This window comes from Macaca fascicularis, chromosome 18 (genome assembly GCF_037993035.2).
Source record: "Macaca fascicularis isolate 582-1 chromosome 18, T2T-MFA8v1.1".
Taxonomy (NCBI): Eukaryota; Metazoa; Chordata; class Mammalia; order Primates; family Cercopithecidae; genus Macaca; species Macaca fascicularis.
Genome location: NC_088392.1, coordinates 40791464 through 40808666, shown reverse-complemented (window position 1 = coordinate 40808666; position 17203 = coordinate 40791464). Strand labels below are relative to the sequence as shown.

At 45.9% G+C, this 17203-nt stretch overlaps 1 long non-coding RNA gene across 1 annotated transcript; it reads right to left on the bottom strand.

The window, feature by feature from the left end:
• Positions 1-4717: 4717 nt before the first annotated feature.
• Positions 4718-9272, bottom strand: LOC135968233 (uncharacterized). Its single transcript, XR_010582849.1, has 3 exons — positions 8142-9272; positions 7338-7391; positions 4718-5926 (listed from the first exon to the last, which is right to left on the bottom strand). It is a non-coding gene; the product is annotated as an uncharacterized lncRNA (long non-coding RNA).
• Between the last annotated feature and the right edge of the window lie 7931 nt (positions 9273-17203).

The window sequence follows — 17203 nt, the reverse complement described above, 5'->3', positions numbered from 1 at the left end:
TTGAGAGAGAAAGAGGAGGGGAAAAAAAATCTCCAAAACTCTTGACACCTCAAAACAATGATAAGTAAAAGCTGAAAAGCACCTGTTTAGAGAAGACAGGATTCTACCTTTCAGTTCTTTGCTCATTTTCAATGAATTCCAGAAGAGAAGGGCAAAGAGAGGCCCCAAAGCATGTATGGGTGTGTGTTGATGGGAGTGAGGACAGGGGTAAAGATTTTTTTCTTGCACAAGCCAAAAGAAGAAACAATTGAGGAGGCCAAAAAAGTATTGGAAAACATCAACATTTCTTGCACAATCATCCCCTGAAAAATGTGTGAGTGAGCCCTAAACCATCCTCAACTGGCAACAGTACAAATGGAAGTGATGGCTTATGAAAGGAAGACAGTACAAGGAAGGCTGATGGGATAATCAACGCTTCTTGGCTTCTCTTGGAAGAACAAGAACATAAGTGAATGAAAATGCATCTAATTCACTATCAAACAAAGATACTATAAGCCCGGAGTCCACAAATATTCTTGGATTACAGACAAGCTGTCAGCTGATCCCCAACATTTGCCAGGTGCCTATCCAGAGCATGCAACTAGGTATCAGGGATTGGAATGGGGGCAGGATGAAATGAATGTTGCTATGGAGGAGACGAGAAACATCCAGAAAAAGTAAAGAGTGAGGACAACAGAGGCATTCAAATCTACAGTCACATATAGAAGCAGTTTCCTCCAAGGTGGGCTACTGGACAGATGAAGAACAGAACTGGGAGGGGAATTTTACTCTGTATAATTTTGTACCTTTTGAATTCTGAACCATGTGAATGTGTTACTTATTCAAAAATAAACAGATTTAATTTTTTTAAAAAATATCTGCTTGCTTTTCTCATTTCCTGAAATTCGTTGTGCTGATGCCCTTGTAGAAAAGGACAAGTTGGCAAGGTCCCACGTGGAAATGATGCTGTAGATGGCTTCTCTCTCTGTAAGGCAGTTACTACAGGAAGAGGCTGGTGACAACAGAGGCCAATGTCTCATCCCAGACAGCAAGGTGGAGGCTGCTTCGTCGTGACCGTGGCCGGAGTCAGCGAGGAAACATGCCCATCCTAATCAAAAGTCATTCCAGATATCAGTCAGGTGCAAGTCCTAACCTGGGATGGACAGCCTAATAAATACTGCTGTCGGGGCAAGGCGCAGTGGCTCACGCCTGTAATCCCCGCACTTTGAGCGGCCAAGGTGGGCAGATCACTTGAGGTCAGGAGTTCCAGACCAGCTTGGCCAACATGGTGAAACTCCATCTCTACTAAAAATACGAAAAAATTAGCCAGGCGTGGTGGTGTGCCCCTGTAATCCCAGCTACTTGGGAGGCTGAGGCAGGAGAATCACTTGAAGCCAGGAAGCTGAGGGTGCAGTGAGCTGAGATCACCCCACTGCACTCTAGCCTGGGCGACAGAGTGAGACTCCATCTCAAAAAAAAAAAAAAAAAAGATAAATACTGCTGTCAGGATGACACAGGCACAGGAAGGAGCCTGCCCAATCTGAGAAAATGAGAGCTTTGCTTTTTGGAACAGAAATGTGTTCACATGATTTTCAATTCATTTAGCCAGCACTGATTCAGAGCTGATTGGAGCCAGGATCCAGGAGAGACCTCTGAGGGTTATAAATGTGAATATTAATCAGCCTTTGCCCTCAAGAAGTCCACAGTCTAGGAGAGCCACAAACTCTCATGAAATGGGATCAGTGCTACCCCAGCAGCAAGAATGGAGGCACTGACTCTAAGAACAGAAAGTCAAGGGACTTCTTCTGTCTGGGAGAGGCCGCAAAAGGTTTCCCAAAGGAAGAAATATTTTAGACTAGATTGGCTGAGTTGACTAGCCAGGCAAAGGTGATCAGAGTCCTAATTTTCCTATCAAAAAGAAAAAGAAGAAAAGATTACAAATATGAGCCACCACACCTGGAGCAAGGCCTGGCATGGTGGCTCACATCTGTAATCCCAGCACTTTGGACAGCTGAGGTGGGAGGGTTGCCTGAGCCCAGGAGTTGGAGACCAGCCTGGGCAACATAGTGGGAACTTGTCCCTACAAAAAATACAAAAATTATGGCCAGGCCTGGTGGCTCATGCCTGTAATCCCAGCACTTTAGGAGGCTGAGGCGGGTGGATCCCCTGAGGTCAACAGTTGGAGACCAGCCTGACCAACATGGTGAAATCCTCTCCCTACTAAATATACAAAAAGTAGCTGGGCGTGGTGGCTCACACCTGTAATTCCAGCTACTCAGGAGACTGAGCAGGAGAATCGCTTGAACCTGGGAGGCAGAGGTTGCAGTGAGCTGAGATTGTGCCACTGCACTCCAGCCTGGGTGACAGAGTGAGACTCCATCTAAAAAAAAAAAATAAGAATAATACAAAACTTAGCTGGGTTTGGTGGTGTGTGCCTGTAGTCCCAGCTACTCTGGAGGCTGAGATGGGAGGATCACTTGAGACCCTGAGGCAGAGGCTGCAGTGAGCTGAGATTGCATCACTGCACTCCAGCCTAAGTGACAGAGCAAGGCTCTGTCTCAAAAAAAAAAAAAAAAAAAAAAAAAAAAAAAAAGAACGAAATTTTGTTTTCTTTGAGCTGACTTTTCAATACCCAAGCGACACTTATCACTTAAGTGTATAATTTTATCTATAAACACCCCCAAGCCATAGGAAGTCAGTGATGAAAGTGAGGTCCCTGCAGTGGGTGGTCTGGGAGGGCATCTCCCTCAGAAGACAGTTTTCAGCCGGGCGCGGTGGCTCAAGCCTGTAATCCCAGCACTTTGGGAGGTCGAGATCGAGACCATCCTGGCTAACACGGTGAAACCCCGTCTCTACTAAAAATACAAAAAACTAGCCGGGCGAGGTGGCGGGCGTCTGTAGTCCCAGCTACTCAGGAGGCTGAGGCAGGAGAATGGCGTGAACCCGGGAGATGGAGCTTGCAGTGAGCTGAGATCCGGCCACTGCACTCCAGCCTGGGCGACAGAGCGAGACTCCGTCTCAAAAAAAAAAAAAAAAAAAAAAAAAAAGAAGACAGTTTTCTCTGTAGAAAAACTTTGGAGGAAAAACACTAGATCATCTATGGTTACAGAGAAGTTTCTCCTCAAATGACTATAGAGATCGCCATGATCTCCACCCCTCAGATCAAGAGCAGGCCTTCCCTGAGTCAAACTGGTTCATGTTAGGAAGTTATGCCAGTTTTAAGACAAGTGGAAGGGAAGTACCCTCAGCAGGGAAGTTGGCTGAGATGCCTCAGTAATGGGGGTACTTAAATAATGCTCTCAAATGCCAACAACAAAAAAGTATTATTTGCCATTATCGTATAGACGGTGAGACATACAGTTGGCTGATCCCGACAGGTACTAAAAAATTGATTTTAAAGACAGCAAAGCAAAGCAATCAGTGTTGAGCCCTAACCCAGATGGACCCTGATGGGTCCTGGTGTTATTTCTCACTGGCCAAGTTGCAGACAAGTTCTTCATTCCAGCTTCCAGCCACACTCAACTGGGCAGTCCCAAGTTCCTGGTCACATTGGGCTACCAAATTATCCTTTTCAGTTTTCTGATTTTTTTCCTATTTTTATCTTCCCCATTCCTCTGCCAAAAGTCCTTAATGGGTCACTTTAGTGCTGACTGCCTAGTAAGTGCTGGTTAGGATCTGAGCTATGAGACATACTGGTAATCGTGAATCAGAACGGAAAGCTTGTGGAGGGGTGAATGATGCTTTATCCGTAGTAGGGAATTGGGACTAGAGCAAAGGGATCATACAGGTGACTGCACATGCTGACCCTGGCACGTGCTAGGATCCACCGGAGGAGTGAGGGCCAAGGCATCTTGCTCATTCTCCCGACGCAGACCTAGGAGAACAGAAAGGCCCTCAGCTCAGCTTTAGGATTCAATAGACTTTTCTGTGTTACTAGCTACAAGACCTTAAGGAAGTCTGTTTCTAGTCTGTCTACCTTCCTCATACAACAAACACTGAATCAACAATGTCTTGTGTCTTCTGTGTGCCAGACTCAGTGTGAGTCTCCAAGAACAAAGTCCTCACGGTGGGGTTGCTGGGAGGAGACCTTTACACCGCAAGAGCCCAGTGCTATGTAAACCAAGTGGTATACAGATGCTAATTATCATATTATCATGGATTCTGAGGTCCTAGCTGCCCAATAAGCACATTTTGCCTAATCTTCCGTGACTAGGAAATGAATTTTTAGAGGAGATAATTGTCCAAGTGATAGGGTAATGAAGAAGGAAGTTACTTTTTCTAGTGGCTGGGATTGTGTTTGTGTGGGGGGGTTTTTTGTTTTTAGTTTTTTGAGACAGAGTCTCGCTCTGTCATGCAGGCTGGAGTGCTGTGGCACGATCGTGACTCACTGCAACCTCTGCCTCCCGGATTCAAGTGATTCTCCTGCCTCAGCCTCCTGAGTAGCTGGGATTACAAGCGTGCGCCACCACACTCAGCTAATTTTTGTATTTTTAGTAGAGACAGGGTTTCGCCATGCTGGTCAGTTGGTCTCGAACCTCAAGTGACCTCAATTGATCTGCCCGCCTCGGTCTCCCAAAGTGATGGGATTATAGCCATGAGCCACCATGCCCAGTCCCTTGTGTGGGTTTTGTAAGGACCAATTAGAATTCTGTCAAAGAGGTAAGGCTAGCATCTGAATTTAAAAACAAACAAACAAACCTGGGGAAATCTTTTCCCTGTTGGAATAAGAGAGGGGTAAGTGAGGAAACAATGTAAGTGTTTTTAATTCTTTTCTAGTACTACTATGAGTCATACATATTTTCCTGTGTCCTGGAAATATCTCCCCTGGTAATTACGAGATACAAGGAGGAAGTGAAGAGGGATTCATTTTCATGGAGAGGAGTTACCCAGTGGGCAGGATCCTGCAGTGCCCAATTTAGTTTTGATCTCCCTTTCTCCCATAAACATTTCTTTTGAAGGCTGTCAAGGTTAGGGAAAGATGATGTTATTTAGCATTGTTAGAGTCTGGTAGACTATAAAATAAAAATCTGGAGAAATGCAGTAAAATGAGGTTCAAGCCAGTAGAGATTATAAAGGTTGCATAGCCCAGAGAGTCCCCATCTTCAGTCCATCTTATTTGGTACTTTTTCTTTGCTTTTTCTATTTTATTGACTTTTGAATAGGCAATGCATGCACAGTGGTACACAATTCCAAGAATACAAAAGGGGAAGAAGAGAAAGATAAGGCTTCCTTCTACCTCAGCTGCCAGTCACCCATGCCTCTCACTGGCAGCAACCATTACAGCCAAAGAGGCAGAACATGATCAGGCCTCAGCAGGGCGCGACGGGTCACGCCTGTAATCCTAGCACTTTGGGAGGCCGAGGCGGGCGCATCACGAGGTCAGGAGATCGAAACCATCCGGGCCAACGTGGTGAAACCCCGTCTCTACTAAAAATACAAAAAATTAGCTGGGCGTGGTAGCATGTGCCTGTAGTCCCAGCTACTCAGGAGGCTTAGGCAGGAGAATCGCTTGAACCCGGGAGGTGGAGGTTGCAGTGAGCCAAGATCACGCCACTGCACTTCAGTCTGGATGACAGACTGAGACTCCATCTCAAAAAAAAAAAAAAAAAAAAAAATTCAGGTCTTTGCTTTGCTCTCCAGTCCCATTTGCCTGGTTGACATCTCAAAGGCACCCTGAGCTCATTAGGTCCCAGATAGGCCATCTTCCTCCTGTTACAGGAAAGTGGTCCCGAGCCAGACCACGAGAGAGTTCTTGGATCTCGCATAAGAAAGAATTCAGGGCAAGTCCACGGTGCAAAGTGAAAGCAAGTTTATTAAGAAAGTAAAGAAATGGCCGGGCATGATGGCTCACGCCTGTAATCCCAGCACTTTGGGAGGCCGAGGCGGGCAGATCACGAGGTCAGGAGATGGAGACCATCCTGGCTAACATGGTGACACCCTGTCTCTACTAAAAAGAAAACGAAAAATCAGCCGGGAATGGTGGTACATGCCTGTAGTCCCAGCTACTCAGGAGGCTGAGGTAGGAGAATCACTTGAACCAGGGAGGTGGAGGTTGCAGTGAGCCGAGATCGCACCACTGCACTCCAGCCTGGGCAACAGAGTGAGACTCCATCTCAAAAAAAAAAAAAAAAAAAGTAAGTAAATGAATAAAAGAACAGCTACTCCATAGACAGAGCAGCTCCAAGGGCTACTGGTTGCCCATTTTTATGGTTATTTCTTAATGACACGCTAAACAAGGGGTGGATTATTCATGTGTCCCCTTTTAGACCATATAGGGTAACTTCCTGACGTTGCCTGGAATCTGTAAACTGTCATGGCGCTGGTGGGAGTGTAGCAGTGAGGATGACCAGAGGTCACTCTCGTCGCCATCTTGGTTTTGGTGGATTTTGGCCAGCTTCTTTACTGCAATCTGTTTTATCGGCAAGGTTTTTTTTGTTTTTTGTTTTTTTTGAGATGGAGTTTCGCTCTTGTTGCCCAGGCTGCAGTGCAATGGCATGGTCTCGACTCACTGCAACCTCCACCTCCCAGGTTCAAGCAATTCTCCTGCCTCAGCCTCCTGAGTAGCTGGGATTACAGGCATGTACCACCACGCCCTGCTAATTTTGTATTTTTAGTAGAGATGGGGTTTCTCCATGTTGAGGCTGGTCTCGAACTCCTGACCTCAGGTGATCCACCCGCCTCGGCCTCCCAAAGTGCTGGGATTACAGGCATGAGCCACTATGCCCAGCCACAGCAAGGTCTTTTTGACCTGTATTTTGTGCCAACCTCCTAGTTCATCCTGCGACTTAGAATGCCTTAACCCTCTGGGAATGCGGCCCAGTGGGTCTCAGCCTCATTTTCCCCAACCCCTATTCAAGATGGAGTTGCTCTGGTTCAGACTCCTCTAACACTCCCAAACAGGCTTTTGCTCCAGAGCTCCACACTCAGAAAGCTCACTCCTCACCATCCAGTGATCCACAGCCAGAAACCAAGGACAATGAACCTCTTCCCTCACCCCTTATCCCACCAACCCCAATCCTATCCATTTTACCTCCAAAGTGCCTCTCCACTCATCTGCTTTTCTCCAGGCTCACCCACCACAACCACCCAGCATCTGTCTGGGACTGGTCCACGCCTCAGCCTCTGCTGTCTTCCTCAGACCCACCCAGTCTCCCTCCCCTGCCAGGCTGTCAGGCTCAGTGCTGATTTGAGTGCACGACCACCCAGCGGGGCTTCTGCACATCCTTGGATCAAAGACAAATTCCCTTCCTGGGCATACAAAACCCTGAGTGACCTGGAGCCCTCTCCCTCCCTCCTGCGTCCCCTCAGTACTCTTCCTTCCATCCCACTGAGCGCGTTCACTTACACAGGATGCTTACCAATCCGCTTTCCAGCTGTGGAATCTCTGCCGGCTGCATTTTTGGAGTAAATGGCTGTATGTACAAAAAGAGCTCACATTCATTCCTCTTTTTTTCTTGGAATGGGCAGAGCATGTTAAGTAAAATTTGATGATGGAGATGATGAAGAAACTCCCTGACGTTAATCTGAAATTGATCACTTGTTTAAAATTATACAAACACATCTTGCTTTTGAAAGAACCAAAGGGAAATACCATTCAATGCCAAAAGAGGCCTAGGAAAGCAGGGATGAGCTCATTTGAAAAAGCCCCAGGAGCCTGATCAATGTCTAGGTTCTGGCTTTCCCAGAGGAGCTTCACTTGCCTTGCTTATGCTTTCTGCATGCAACACCTCCCAGTGCAAAGAGAGGGTAGTCACAGGCTCTGGGTGGAATCAGAGATCTCGATTTGCCCCTACATCCTTCCTCCTCCTGGCACATTGGTCTACTGGGCAGCAGCCCTCAGGCTGGGGGACGCTCCCCAAGGGTTCCCTGGTCAGGCCTCTGCCTCACTCTCCACTTCCAGCTTAGTTTTCCCCTCTTCCAAGTCCCTGGATTCCAGGGGACACCAGCTCTGTGAGCATGAACACCCAGACCAGGGGAGAGGCCCCGACAATTGGCTGTGCGTGCCCAGAACTGCCTATCCAAGTAGACTTCTGTTGTCAAGCCAGAGACACTAAGGAACACCTACTCAATGAGCAGTAAATCCCTCATGACACTAGGAGAGGGTGGGCACACCCATTCCATCTCCCGTCCACCCCACTCCACAGCCCACCATTTGCACTCACCCTTGATCTCAGCCAGCTGTCCCCTGGTGTCCTCCACTGGCCTTGGAGATGAAGAAGTACAGGAGAAGCAGAATAAATCCCACCCCAGCAAGAAAAATACCGGTCCCAGAGGCACTCAACAGACACGTTCCCTTCCTCCTTCTCTCCTGGTGACAGTGACAGATAGGTGCCCCCTGGGGCGGGTGGATATTTTCATCTTCCAAGATAATGCACTCCATTACTCCAGGACTTTTCCGTCCTCTCCGCCTCCACACAGCCTTCCAGCCCAACACTCAATCTCTCAAGGAATATTCTTGACACTTTAAAGGATCTGGCCAGCACATAAGCCAATGTGGCTGCATTCTTTAATTAATATTTATTGAGTGTCCCTGTTAGATGCCTGGCAAGCTCAGAGTGTTGTATGTGGCTAAAATATCTATTCCCCTTCCTCTCCAAGAATGTGTGTTCCTGGACATCCCAGGAATGTGGACATGCCAAGTAAAGGAGCAGCACACTGTAGCAACAGCAAGAGCTGGGAGTCCGCAGATAGAGGCAGGACTCAGGCCAGAGGGAAGGGGCTTGAGTCCTGGGGTCCCAGATGGGCTGTGTGACATCTAGCAGGTAATGTCACTTCTCTGAGCCTGTCTACAAAAATGTGATTGGCAATATCACTCTGCCTGCCTCCTGGGGCTGCGAATGTTGTAGAAACCAAGTGAGATCACGTAAGTGATGTATTTGGAAAAGTTTAATAAGAATACCACATATTTCCTCCTAAATAAAATCTTTGGTGCCTATCTTGATAGGCACAAACAATGAATCAGATTTAAAAGAACAGGATCCTAGGAAGTCAACATCTGAAAAACGCAAGTCATGGCATGAATTTAGATTTTGAGGCTCTGATCCAAACTGTGGATGAGCTCCTTTACCGTTTGATAAATATTAAATATACTCATCTTCAATTCTATATCTTCAATTATATCTATCCCTCCCAATGTGTATGTATGTATATATAATACATATACATATAATCAAAGATTATCTAAATGTATTATATACATATACAATTATATATGTATATAATACAATTATACATGTATGTAATCTTCATTATATGTACATGTATTACATGTTGTATTGATGCTGCATAGTTGCAAATGCAATAAACTCTATGCATGTGGGCTATGAATTAATTAGACTGTGAGATACCATAGTGAAGAGTTAGCTATGCAAACTTCAGAATTTTAATTTCATCCATTCTTATCGAATGTGTAAATTGGTGTGATCTTTCTGGACAGCAGCAGACGATTTGAATCAAGAGCCTTAAAAGTGTTCCTATGGATGGCCGGGCGCAGTGGCTCACACCTGTAATCCCAGCACTTTGGGAGGCCCAGGTGGGCGGATCACGAGGTCAGGAGATGGAGACCATCCTGGCTGACACGGTGAAACCCCGTCTCTACTAAAAACTACAAAAAATTAGCCAGGCATGGTGGCAGGCGCCTGTAGTCCCAGCTACTCGGGAAGCTGAGGCAGGAGAATGGCGTGAATCCGGGAGGCGGAGCTGGCAGTGAGCTAAGATTGTGCCACTGCACTCTAGCCTGTGCGACAGAGTGAGACTCCATCTCAAAAAAAAAAAAAGTTCCTGTGGATACACAAAATGTGGTAAACTATACAAATATATAGTTTCCATTTATAATAGTCCACTATACATACACACACACACACACACACACACACATATATATGATGAAATATTATTCAACCTTAAAAAAGAAAGAAATTCTGACACAGGCTTCAATATGGATAAAGCTTGAAGACATGCTAAGTGAAATAAGCCAGTTGCAAAAGGACAAATACTACATGATTCTACTTACATGAGGTAGTCAAATTCAGAGTACAGAAAGTAGAATCACGGTTACCAGGGGCCGGGCAGAGAGGACAGGGAATTATTGTTTAGTGGATATGGAGTTTCAATCATGGAAGATGAAAAAGTTCTAGAGATGGATAGTAGTGATGGTTGCACAGCAATGTGAATATACTTAATACCACTGAACTATATGCTTTAGGATGGCTAAAATGGTAAGGTCTTTTTTTTCTTTTTTTTTTTTGAGGCAGAGTCTGGCTCTGTCGCCCAGGCTGGAGTGCAGTCACACGATCCTGGCTCACTGCAACCTTTGCCGCCCCGGTTCAAGCGTAAAATGGTAAATTATATGTTATATGCATTTTACCACAATTTAAAAAAACGCTCCTAATCTCTGACCCAGTAATCCATCTAGATATCTACTCAAAGAACAAGAACAGAAGATTAGGTGGCTCACAACTGTAATACCACCACTTTGGGTCACAGGTGATAAAAGTCTTTGACACTGACCACATTTGGGTAGCCAGGAGACAAGGTTCCACCCACACCAGGTGTCATCACTGAACTAGCCTTGTGACCTCGGACACATCACTAAACTTCATTGGGTATCATCAAAAGAGGCATCAAGAAAGGCAGTGGTTAGAAGCATAAACTCTAAATTCTAGAACTAGGCTACCCCAATTCAAACATTGGCTCTGCCCCTTACAGTCATTATGACTCAATATTCACATCTGTAAAATGGGGGGATAACAATAGCACTTTCATTGTAGGGTTGTTCTGAGAATTAAATTAATAATTGTATTAAAATACATAAAACTTCTTAGAAAAGTACCTGACACATAGTAGTGCTCTATAAGTGTTAGTTGTAAAGAACAACAACCATCGCCTGGGCACAGTGGCTGGCACCTGTAATCCCAGCACTTTGGGAGGCCGAGGCAGGTGGATCACCTGAGGTCAGGAGTTCAAAACCAGCCTGGTCAACATGGTGAAACCCCATCTCTACTAAAAATACAAAAATTAGCTGGGCGTGGTGGCGGACACCTCTAATCCCAGCTACTCGGGAAACTGAGGCAGGAGGCGGAGGTGCAGTGACCCAAGATTGTGCCATTGCACTCCAGCCTGGGTGACAAGAATGAAACTCTGTCTCAAAAAAAAATCGTCAACATTATTATTAATAAAATTTAGCTGTACATAGAAAAAAACAACTCTTAGGCTACAAGGTAGATGACCTCATTTACAGATGAAATTTTAGATCCTGCAATAAGAGATTCTGTAGAGTCTCTTTTCTCAGGAATTGTGGACTCAGAGTTGGGAATAACATTAGAAATAATCAATAAGAAAGGTCATTCAGCCTGTTGGAAGACTTTCAGGAACCGTGAATTCCCTGCTTTCAAGGAAACCCATTCTTCCTTGCTGAACTTTCTAGTTAAAAGGCTGACTCCAATCTGAGTTGAAATTTACCTGCTTATAACTTCTTCGAGCTATTTTGTTTTTCTTTGAGACAGGGTCTGGCTCTGTTGCCCAAGCTGGAGTGCAATGACGACACTGCAGCCTCTTCCTCCGGGGCTCAAGCAATCCTACACACCTCAGCCTCCCAAGTAGGTAGGAGTACCAGTGTGTACCACTACACCTGGCTAATTTTCTACACATTTTTTTGTAGGGATGGTGTCTCCCTATGTTGCTCAAGCTAGTCTCGAGCTGGCCTCAAGCCATCCTCCCATCTCCCGTTCCCAAAGTGCTGGGATCACAGGCATGAGCCACTGTGCCTGTACTAACTTCTACCTATTGATCCTACTCTTACCTTCAGCAGCAGCATAACAAATGTAATCTAATTCCACCTGCCAGCACTCCTTGAACACCTTTCCTGCATCCTCCTTCACCCTCTCTCCTATGAACTGAACATGCCCTTTTCTGTCAGGTGATCATCCCAGGACAGGATGTCCAGCTCATGGTCACCCTCCTCTGGGAACCTCAATTGGTCTACATTTCTGTTAAAAATTGCCATCCAGACTGCAGTGTTTGGGTCTGGAATGTTCTAGCTATGAATGAGGAAGGAAGGAAGGAAGGAAGGGAGGGAGGGAGGGAGGAAGGAAGGAAGGAAGGGAGGGAGGGAGGGAGGGAGGGAGGGAGGGAGGGAAGGAAGGAAGGAAGGAAGGGGAAGGGAAGAGGTAGGGAGGAAAAAAGGAAGGAAAGAAGGAAAGAAGGAGGAAGGAAGGAAGGAAGGAAAAGGAAAGAAGGGAGGGAAGGAGGAAGGAAGGAGTCTAATCAGCATCACAATATACAAGAATCATTCTCTCCCTTGTGTTTTTAATGACAGTCCCTTCCTTCTTTAACTCAATCATTAGTTTTTCCAGGAGGAGCTTCCAGAGCTCATTGGCTTGGGGATGGGAGCATGCCTTCCCAGATCTTCTCCCTCCCTGAGGAGATAGGGCCACAAGCCCCACTGACCAGTGCCCATCCACTCTGCGAGCCTGCCAAAAAGAAGGTAGCACAATAGAAAAGCTGAAATCAGAAAGAAGTCCTCTCATCATGCAAATAAAAAAGCTTGCCAATGACTGACTCAAAGCATCCCATCTCTCCTGATAGACGTAGGATATCAAAATGTTCATTAGCGTTGCTTAACAGATATTTCTGTTTCCATTCCCAGGTGAAAGGTAGAACTGCATACGCCCAGCCTGGCCCCCCTTGGAGTGAGGGTAGTAATGCATCTTGGTTTAGCCAGTGAAATGTGAGTGGCAGAGCCACATACTATTGCACTGCTCTTTTGGCCTGCCACTGGCAATCATGTCCACCTAGAGATGGGGTGTCCCTCAGTGGAGATGACCAGAGCAGAGCCCTCCAGGCAACCCACGATGGACACAGAGCATTGAGTGGAAAATGGACCTTTGTTGCTGGACCACTGGAAAAAAAGGTTGTCAGGGGGCAGAATATGTCCACGTCTATTTGCCAACTTGACCTGACCTCAGGGATCCTGGGGGACAGAAAATGGAATCTCATACAGATGGAGCCACAGGGACCTAGAGAGAGGCCCAGACCCTGCCATTCCCAGGTGTGATCTTGAGAAAGTCACTTGGACAATGCAGGCCTTCATTTTATTTGTATTTTATTTTATCTAATTTTTGAGACAGGGTCTCATTCTGGAGTGCAGTGGCACTATCACGGCTTATTGCAGCCTCCACCTCCCAGGCTCAAGTAACTCAACCACCTCAACGTGTAAGTGGGATTACAGGCGCATACCACCATGCCCAGCTAATCGTTGTGGTTTTTTGTAGAGACGGGGTCTCGCTATGTTGCTCATGGTGGTCTTCAACACCAAGGCTCAAGCGATCCACCTGCCTTGGCCTCCCAACGTGTTGGTATTAAAGGCATGAGCCACCACAACCAGTGGTTTTCTTCACTTTACAAGAAGACATTCTGGTTAGGTGATCTTCCCTCAGCTCACACAAAAGACAAGACAATCTTAGTGCAAGATTAACATCTTTGGGGGAATCTAGGTGAAGGTTACACAGGTTCTTTCCATAGTATTTCTTTTTTTTTTTTTTTTTTTTTTGAGACGGAGTCTCACGCTGTTGCCCAGGCTGGAGTGCAGTGGCACGATCTCGGCTCACTGCAAGCTCCGCCTCCCGGGTTCCCGCCATTCTCCTGCCTCAGCCTCCTGAGTAGCTGGGACTACAGGCGCCCGCCACCGCGCCCGGCTAATTTTTTGTATTTTTAGTAGAGACGGGGTTTCACTGTGGTCTCGATCTCCTGACCTTGTGATCCGCCCGCCTCGGCCTCCCAAAGTGCTGGGATTACAGGCTTGAGCCACCGCGCCCGGCCTCCATAGTATTTCTTACAAATGCATGTGAATTTAAAATGCTCTTTTAAAAAAAAAAAAAAAAAAAAAGCTTTTAAAAAATTTGAAATAAAACAAAAATGCCCTTAGAGTTGAACCCAGTTCTCAAAGCACTGGTTTGTGGGTTTGATGGCAAAATTCTTCGAGACAGAAACTCCTCCAAAACCCTCCATGGGGTTTCCTGAGTGTGGGGAATTTGGCTGTGACCCTCATTCCTTCTCCCTCAGCTGGACTCAACTCCACCCATCCCCAGACCTCTGGAGAAGTTGCTGGCAACCTAGTCAACTCTCAACAATGGCAAACCAAGAGTTGCTATTTTCTTCCTTAGTTACAAAAATGAAATATTGAAAAAATGTTTATGTGTACTATCACGATAGGTGTTCTTTCACAATGTAAAAACTTACAGGGCCGGGTGCAGTGGCTCATGCCTGTAATCCCAGCACTCTGGGAGGCTGAGGTGGGCAGATCACCTGAGGTCAGGAGTTCGAGACCAACCTGGCCAACATGGTGAAACCCCGTCTCTACTAAAAATACAAAAATTAGCCGGGCGTGGTGGCGGGCGCCTGTAATCCCAGCTATTCGGGAGGCTGAGGCAGGAGAATCGTTTGAACCTGGGAGGTGGAGGTTGCAGTGAGTCAAGATCGGGCCACTGCACTCCAGCCTGGGTGACAGAGCAAGACTTCATCTCAAAAAAAAAACAAAAACAAAAACAAAAAAACCTTTCAGACTTGCATTGTTGATGCTAGAAAGACAAGTCAACTCCGGTAATTGTGCTTTAATGAAAGGCATTTTGAAAAAAAAAAAACAAAAACCTTTATTTAAGGAAATAAAACCCATGGTCCCAGTGGCAGCTTGTTTGGTTTGAACTGTCTGAGGTCACTACTGCGGGTAGCCCAATAGCTGGGGACGTTGGGCAAATCACTTTATCTGTCTGAGCCTCAGGGTTCTCTTTGCTGGACCGCATGTCCTCTGAATGACCCTTGGAAGTCAAAGTGCAAGACAGAAATGGGTGGCTCCACCCTTCAGCTCTTGTCTCCCTCTCTTCCCCTCATTATGTTGTGACAGAACTAGTCACCTGCATTTTCCTCACATCCCTATTTGTCATGCACAAACTCTCCAGTGGAATCTGAGAAATCACACAGACCAAGACAAGTCTAACTTAAGACAAGGCAACATTTTTGGCTGATCTACCGACATACTATAGTAGTTGGAAATCCTCTTTAATGGCAGGTAAACTGAGGCACAGATGAATACATGTTTGATCTAAGGTCACCAGGTTGGTACTGGTGCTTCCTTGAAGTTCTATCACCAAAGATGTACCCGCCGTGCCCAGACCTGTAGGCTGGTGAAAGGGGTTTTACTGCTCCCCAGAGAGGCCCAGTGGCAGAGCCCTCATTTTAGACAGGGAGCAAGGACCCCAGGGCTCTGATGGCCTCATGCCCCCAGATAAATTGTTTGAACTCTCTAAATTTATTTGCCTGGGGGAGTGTTGGGGGAGGGAAGAGAGGAATGTTGGTCTCTCCCAGCTCTAAAGTTTAATGCTGGAAATCAACTTAATTAATTAATTAATTTTAATTTTAATTTTTTATTTTTGAGACGCAGTCTCATTCTGTCGCTTAGGCTGGAGTGCAGTGGTGTGATCTTGGCTCACTGCAAACTCTGCCTCCTGGGTTCAAGCTATTCTCTGCCTCAGCCTCCTGAGTAGGTGGGATTACAGGTGCCTACCACCACGCCCAGCAAATTTTTTTGCATTTTTAGTAGAGACAGGGTTTTACCATCTTGGCCAGGCTGATCTTGAACTCCTGACCTCATGATCCACCCGCCTTGGCCTCCCAAAGTTATAATTTCTTTTCTTTCTTTCTTTTTTTTTTTTAAGACAGAGTCTTGCTCTGTCACCCAGGCTGGAGTGCAGTGGGCGATACTGGCTCACTGCAACCTCTGCTTCCCGGGTCCCAGCGATTCTCCTGCCTCAGCCTCCTGGGTAGCTGGGACTACAGGTGCACACCACCATGCCCAGCTAATTTTGTATTTTTAGTAGAGACAGGGTTTCACCATGTTGACCAGGCAGGTCTCTAACTCCTTACCCTCAGGTGATCTGCCCACCTTGACCTCCCAAAGTGCTGGGATTACAGGTGTGAGCCACCGTGCCCAGCCTATTTTATATAATTTCTAAAGTTTTTATTAATACAACTTATTAATACATACAGAAGAATGCACATGGATCTATATACCTTGCTGAATTTTTCAAACTGAAAACACCCAGCTAGCCAGCTCCCAGCTCAAAAGGCAGAACATCACCAACCTAGATTCTCCCTCCCATCACCCTCCCACTGACTCCCCAACAAGAGTAACTACTAGTCCGACTCCTCACACTTCAACTGTATATGAACAAGATCCTTTTCTTTTTTTTTTTTTAGAAGGAGTCTTGCTCTGTTACCCAGGCCAGAGTGCAGTGGCGCAATTTTGGATCACTGCAACCTCTGCCTCAGCCTCCCAAGTAGCTGGGATTACAGGTGCCTGCCACCATGCCCTGCTCATTTTTTTTTGTATTTTTAGTAGCGATGGAGTTTCACCATCTTCGCCAAACTGGTCTTGAACTCCTGACCTCATGATCCACCCGCCTCGGCCTCCCAAAGTGCTGGGATTACAGGCATGAGCCACACCGCCCAGCCAAAGATCACATTTTTAAAAATACACTTTCTTTGTTTTAATTTCAGTTTACACATAGAGGAATTCAGGATGGAGTTGTTTTGGTTTGGACAACTGCAAGCTACTTTAAAATCACAATATATGGGCTATGATAATGATTTAAAAACCAAATTATTTTACCCTGCCTGATCAACTCGCCAACCGGTCCCAGCAGTTTCTTTCAGAGGGCCCCTTGGGAGCCATTGCTAACTCTTCCCCTTCTTCTTAGAATGCCTAAATCCTGTGAATCCTGTGATTCTAAGGCCCAATCTAGACCAGCTAAATTGGGTCTTTTTTTTAAAAAAAAAAAAAACACAAACCTTTTCTTTTAGAATATTTTTAGGTTTACAGGAAGGTTGCAAAGAGAGTTCCTGTATTACCCCATACTCAATTTCCATCTTAAATTATTCTGGCAATACTTGTCACAACCCTGAAACTAGCGTTGGTATATTACTATTAACTAAACTTCATACTTTACTCCAATTCATTTTTCCCTAACGTCCTTTTTCTCTTCCAGAACCCATCCAGGATTCCACATTGGTCCAGTATTTTGTAGAATGTCCCTCATCGTTAGACTGGAATTAGGGGTTAGGGGAAAGAAGTCCACAGAGGTGAAGGGCCACTCTCATCCCATCATATTGCGGTGCATGAGGTCAACATGACTTAGCACTGCTGATGCTGACCTTCAGCACTGGTAAGGTA